This window comes from Hemiscyllium ocellatum, chromosome 1 (genome assembly GCF_020745735.1).
Source record: "Hemiscyllium ocellatum isolate sHemOce1 chromosome 1, sHemOce1.pat.X.cur, whole genome shotgun sequence".
Taxonomy (NCBI): Eukaryota; Metazoa; Chordata; class Chondrichthyes; order Orectolobiformes; family Hemiscylliidae; genus Hemiscyllium; species Hemiscyllium ocellatum.
The window spans coordinates 105,194,202-105,201,052 of NC_083401.1; the positions used below are offsets into that span (position 1 = coordinate 105,194,202).

Genomic DNA, 6,851 nt, shown 5'->3' on the forward strand with positions numbered 1-6,851 from the left:
CAACATTTTTTTTCTTTTGTTCACCCTTAAATCTCAATCACTTGATACATTTTGGTCCTATAATTCTTTTGGCTGTATGGAACAAGTATTTATTTTAGATAGTACACTGCATAGCAATGAGTGCCACCCACGTTTTTGCCTGTGTGCAGCTCATGGAATTTTATACGTAACAAACCACCGCCACAGTACAATCATGTCTCTGACAAATGGGGGTAAACACATTAAATGTATTTTCTGCACCCAACTAATTTTCCTCGAAAAGTTTTTGAAGTTATTTTCTTTCTCATTGATGCCTTCCTATATAGCACTGGTTACTCTAAGTATCAAGTAATATAACAGATGTTTATTGCTGAAGTTTTAAAACTATGTACCAAAAAAATTTGTAATTTTTCTTTTCAATTACTGTTTTGCTTGTGCGACCTTGGTCTAAATAAATCTGGGTTTGGAATTCAATGCGAGTTCTCACTACATTCTCTAATAGGGTTTCCAACTTAATTAATTGTTTTAAAATCTCTTTAAATATTCCAGCTGCAAATTAAAACAATTGTGCATAGTTACATTTGCTTTATTGCTTCGCAATTCAATCTTCTCACTGAGAAGTTAATTGATTTCTTGTCAACCTGTCCAATGCGGTCTAATTTGCAGAACATCATCACCCCGATTGTGAAAGGCCTATTGCCCGAATGCTTCACTGCACAATTCACACCCAAGTGCCCATTTTCAAGCTTTCCTTCAAAGACTGAGCGCGCAGAAATCGAAAACGATATATTATTTGTAATCATATCTGAACTGCCAAATACATTTATTGCAGTATTTTAAGACCTAAGTATTCAAAGTTGATTGAAATCATTACGGCAACAATGCTGCCTCCTTCCCACACAGTATCTCTCTAAACACTGCATGAAATATTTTCTTCTCTGAAGGGTAAGTGGACTCTCTCCACAGATGCCGCCAGACCTGCTGAAATTCTCCAGCAATTTCTCTTCTTATTACCTAGTTAGATTACTTCAACAAAATAGCCAACACAGCAATAAATCCCAACACTTTTGCAAACAAAAATATCTGGGATGTTACCAAGTCCAGCCCGCACTTTCATTTACAATATCAGACCCGTGCTCACTCATATTGAAGGGGTTTTTTTTTAGGTCCTTTCTCCCTGTCGCCCATTATAATTATTTGGGTAGCTTTTGTGCATAGTACATTAGAAACATTTTGTCTTAGATGTACTTGGAGACTGCCACACATTGTAGCGACATCTTCCACTTACTACTGTACATTATTGCTGGTGGTCACATTGTTATCACATTTTTGCCACCTTTCCTAAGGAGCATTATAGTTCATAAGTACGTTAATTTCCTCACCACGGTTTAATTTGCTGCTAAATTCGGCAAAAAGATTCCTTTGGTTATTTTGCCTCCGCTGCTGATATTTTAATGTGTTTATTGATCACATTTTGATTTTTAAAAAGTGTGAAAACCTGTGCCCTTCCTGTGATTAAATGCAACGGAACTCAGAAATGGCCGCCTTTAAAGAACGAGGGGAGTCTATACTAAGGAATAAACCATTTTCAGAGCCAAGAGAAACTTCTTGATTTTGGATTTAAATTTCCCTTGAAATGTACATTGTGCGAATTAACAGCGAGGAGAGCGACAACGCTCTCTTTATACTGATTGAAACTCTCAGGCTCATTGTTCGTCAATTGAACAAACACTTCCTCGCATCTGAACCTAAACAAAAATAAAGTTCACTTTTTAACATTTTTGATTTTGAATTATTCGAGGAAGCTTTTCATTGAGATTTTCTTTATCTCTTTTTGATTGAGCGTTTTACTAAATGGGCTAAATGTTTCTGAGGGAACCAGTCAATATTTAAAAGCCGCGAATATGGACAGTTACAATGCCTCGGTTATTATTTTCTTTAAGAAAGCCCAGTGATTTTGTTTTAATGGGTTTCATGCGCCAACCTACCTCAGCCTTCGCCCCCCTTCCTCGGCTCCGTCGGATTGATACAAAACAGCGTCGCTTCCAAATCCCATAAACTGAATCCTCTCAAATCGCCACTAGCTGCTCGCAAATTCAGCTTGCCCTTTTGTTTACAGACACGAAGTATCCATCTGTTACACCGAACAGAATCTTCTTCAATTTGAGCAGTGGTTCTCAACGCTCACCAACACATCCTCAACAACACTGGGGTCAGGTCGTTTCAGAGACTGGAGCTGAGTTAGCTACAAACCTCCACCGAGGACATCCTGTACCACAGAAGTATCAAATCAAAAGAGCTGTAGGTTGTAGTTTCACCTAGTGTACCCGCTTGTGGTTGCTATGTCGCAGCAACCCTAAAGGACAACAAAACTGCAGAGGTAGTTGTGATCCTGATTCATAAAGCTGCAGAATCCCCCTAGAAGAATCATGTCTCACTGTTTTGACTTGGCCCCTTATGGAGCTCACTGATTTCTGCCCATTCACAGCATTGAAAATGTAATGGTGATCAGTACGCGTGCATCAAGCTTTCTGACTTTAAACCTTTTCCTCAACGTGTTTTTGCACTATTGAATGACACATGGAAGCACGGCACAGAGCTCATGTTGTGCAGTGGCAGTATCCCTACCTCTTGAACCTCTGGTTTGAAGTCCTAACTGCTACAGAAGTGTGAAATAACAGCTCTCAACAGGGTGATTAGATGCTACCTAAAATTATAGCACATAAACAAAGTAATTTGGCCCGACACGTCATATCAGTGTCTATGTCCCACACATAGTTCCATTCTATTTTATTAAAGCCTATTCATATAGGTTCCTTTCTCCCTGATTTGTTTATCTGGATTCCCTGTCAGTCAACGTTCTCCAATTGTTTTCCCATTGTGATCCCAGAGCTGTGACAGTATGGGTAGGGGAAAGGATTAGATCAGGGGAGAAAAAGGTCCCTGTTTAATTCTCTAAGTTTTTAAGTAAAATGCACCTACCTTTTCACTGGGCCACCTCATTATTAAAATAAGCTGCATTTGTCAACTGTAACCTGTTTGTCTGGCTATTGTGGGTCATCAGTATGTCTGATCAAGAGTATTTTAGCCTGTTGGAATGATATTTGCAACGATACTTGGTCTTTTTTAAAAAAGAAAATGTTTAATTAGCAAGTACGAACATTCAAGGCTATATCTCACAGAGTTTGGGAAGTCCTGCCTTAAACACATCTGTGTCGTTTGCCTTAGAATTCCCACAAGTGTGAAAGCAGGCCATTCAGCCCATACCAACCCCCCCCACCCCAAAGAACATCCCACCCTATCCCTATAAATCTACATTTCCCCTTAGCTAAATCATCTAACCTGTACACTATGGGCAAATTTACCACAGCCAATCTACCTAACATGTATATCTTTCGACTGTGGGAGGAAATTGGTGCACTCAGAGGAAACCCAGGCAGACATTGGGAGAATGTGCAAATTCCACACAGACAGTTGCCTGAGGGTGGAATTGGACCCAAGTCCCTGGTCCTGTGAGGTAGCATTGCTAATCACTGTACCTTAACTACTCCTGAAGGGTCCTCCATTTTAGGCTCTTTCCAGGAAATTTTGCATTCAATTTATTAGAAATATCCCATATTCACGACCAAAAAGATAAAGAACAGCAGATGCTGGAAATCTGAAACAAAAACAAAATTTGCTGAAGAAACTCAGCAGGTCTGGCAGCATCTGTGAAGAGAGAAACAGTGTTAATGTTTTGGGTCCAGTGACCCTTCTTCAGAAAAAAAAGGGCCTGAACTGTTCTGAGGAAGGTTCACCGGAGCCAAAATGTTGACTCTGCTTTCTCTCCACAGGTGCTGCCAGAGCTACTGAATTTCCCTGGCAATTTCTGTTTTGTTCCATATTTATGAGCCTTAGTTTTGGATTTCTCCACAAGTTGAAATTGTGAAAGGGTCTAACAGAAATAAATACTGAAAGGCTGTTTGTACTCGCTGCAGAATCTGGAGCTAGGTGGCATAGTCTGAGGATAAGGGTTTAACAATTTCCAACTGAAGAAAAGATGATGTTTCTTCATTCAGAGGATTAAGCTTTGAAATTCTCTACCTTTAAATATATACAATGTTGATATTGATGTTGGTGATCTTGGGAGTTAAGGGATAATGAATCAGATGGCAAAGTTAAGTTAACGCACAAGATCAACCATGAGAGTATTAGATGGCAGAGTGGGTTTCAAGGGTCATACAGTCTTCTGCTGTCCCCATTTCTTATAAACAACACTTCTATATTCACCATATCTATCATGTTCAAATCCTTAAAAGCTATGTCACCCCTTAGGCCTGTGTTTGCTTGAAACAAAATCTCCAATGTGTTCAGTCTTCAAGGCAGAATGCATTTGAGTGTGACATTGAGCAACAGCCAAACTATAAGACAAATTGTCCAATGGCTTGAGTCAAATTTTGAACAAAGGAATATGATTGTGGCTGTAGGAAGCCAAAAATTACAATCATGGTGAGGAAGTTAAAATGCCACAGAGGAGTCAGTTCCATGCTTTACTTCTCTTTCAGGACACATTGGGGACTCAAAGGTTAAACATTCCACTACCAAAGGACTTACAGCAGTATCAACTGAAAGCCTGCCCTCTTACAATACAGACAGAATGTCTCAGTAAGGGGAGGCTGACTGTATCTTAGAAATGGAGCCTAGTGGAGCCACACATGCGGATTCCCCTGTAGCCTCAGACAGAGGTATTTTCCCTTTCCAGACAAGACTGATAGCCTTGGCCACAACCCTGTTAAACTGCCTCCTGCTCCCATTGTCTTACTTCCCCTCCATATTAGCATAGGTATGTGAATCCCCATTTACAGCAGGCAAACCCTTCTGCCTTAATCTCTTCCCATCAACACATAATCATGAATAATACGATAATTCATTTCTGTAATCTATTCACATGTTATCACAGGACATCGACATTGGCCAGGCTTTGTAAATTCATAATTACCTACTTTAAACTATGTGATGACAGCCGCCTGTGTAACTGATAAACCTTTTGTTTAATTCCTATAAAATATACTGTCATTGGGCAGAGATTCATGAAGAAGTGTCACCAAAAGTAGACGCACGACTACTTTGGGGATATTTTGAATCTCTCGCCAGCTATCCAATAATAAAGCTACTGCTGTTGTACAGAAAACTTATGTCGTCTGGATTTGTGGAACAAAGCAGATATCAACATTTGGTGCTGTGACTTGGACCTTAACATAGGGAACGTCTCACAGGGCAGAATCAGTGGCATGAAAATCTGAATTGGGCACAACCGAGTGGTAAGGGCCCCGGAAGTGTTTTACTCCAGACTGCTCCGAGTCATAGAGATGTACAGCATGGAAACAGACCCTTTGGTCATACCTGTCCATGCCGACCAGATATCCCAACCCAATCTAGTCCCACCTGCCAGCACCTGATCTATATCCCTCCAAACCCTACCTATTCATATACACATCCAACTGCCTATTAAATGTCGCAATTGTACCAGCCTCCACCACTTCCTCTGGCAGCTCATTCCATATACGTACCACCCTCTGTGTGGAAAAAGTTGCCCCATAGATCTCTTTTATATCTTTCCCCCTCTCACCCTAAACCTATGCCCTCTAGTTAAGATTAGATTAGATTAGATTAGATTTACAGTGTGGAAACAGGCCCTTCGGCCCAACAAGTCCACACCGACCCGCCGAAGCGAAACCCACCCATACCCCTACATTTACCCCTTACCTAACACTACGGGCAATTTAGCATGGCCAATTCACCTGACCCGCACATCTTTGTGACTGTGGGAGGAAACCGGAGCACCCGGAGGAAACCCACGCTGACACGGGGAGAACGTGCAAACTCCACACAGTCAGTCGCCTGAGTCGGGAATTGAACCCGGGTCTTCAAGCGCTGTGAGGCAGCAGTGCTAACCACTGTGCCACCGTGCCGCCCGCAGTTCTGGACTCCCCGAACCCAGGGAAAATACTTTGTCTATTTACCTTATCCATGCCCCTCATAATTTTGTAAACCTCTATAAGGTCACCCCTCAGCCTCCGACACTCCAGGGAAAACAGCCCCAGCCTGTTCAGCCTCTCCCTATAACTCAAATCCTCCAACCCTGGCAACATCCTTGTAAATCCTTTTGAACCCTTTCAAGTCTCACAACATCTTTCCGATAGGAAGGAGACCAGAATTGCATGCAATATTCCAACAGTGGCCTAACCAATGTCCTGTACAGCTGCAATATGACCTCCCAGCTCCTGTACTCAATATTCTGACCAATAAAGGAAAGCATTCCAAACACCTTCTTCACTATCCTATCTACCTGCGACTCTACTTTCAAGGAGCTATGAACCTGCACTCCAAGGTCTCTTTGTTCAGCAACACTCCCGAAGACCTTACCATTAAGTGTATAAGTCCTGCTAAGATTTGCTTTCCCAAAATGCAGCACTTCGCATTTATGTGAATTAAACTCCATCTGCCACTTCTCATCCCATTGGGCCATCTGGTCATATCCTGTTGTAATCTGAGGTAACCCTTTTCGCAGTCCACTATACCTACAATTTTGGTGTCATCTGCAAACTTACCAACTGTACCTCTCGGGATTCCCTCCAACAACTTGCCCACCACCAACGTCAGGTTCACTGGTCTACAGTTCCCTGGCCTATCCTTATCACCTTTCTTAAATAGTGGCACCACGATAGCCAACCTCTCCATCATCCTGAGGTCACACACACACCACCCGGATCTGCTTGTAAGGTAGGAAAATTGTCCAAATGCTCTAAATTACTGCAGGTTGACATTGGCTACTCTATATTGTGCAAATTCTGGTTTGGGAGCTGCCTCTTTTGAATATGGCCGATGGAAAT

The 6,851-nt window shown here is 41.7% G+C and overlaps 1 protein-coding gene across 1 annotated transcript in view; it reads right to left on the reverse strand.

Annotated features, from left to right (window-relative positions):
• rhoh (ras homolog family member H) overlaps positions 1–2,248 on the reverse strand; it is a 29,508-nt gene extending 27,260 nt beyond the window's left edge. The window contains exon 1 of the mRNA XM_060831139.1: positions 1,968–2,248. The gene's annotated coding sequence lies outside the window, so the exon portion shown is untranslated. The remainder of the gene's footprint in view (positions 1–1,967) is intronic.
• Between the last annotated feature and the right edge of the window lie 4,603 nt (positions 2,249–6,851).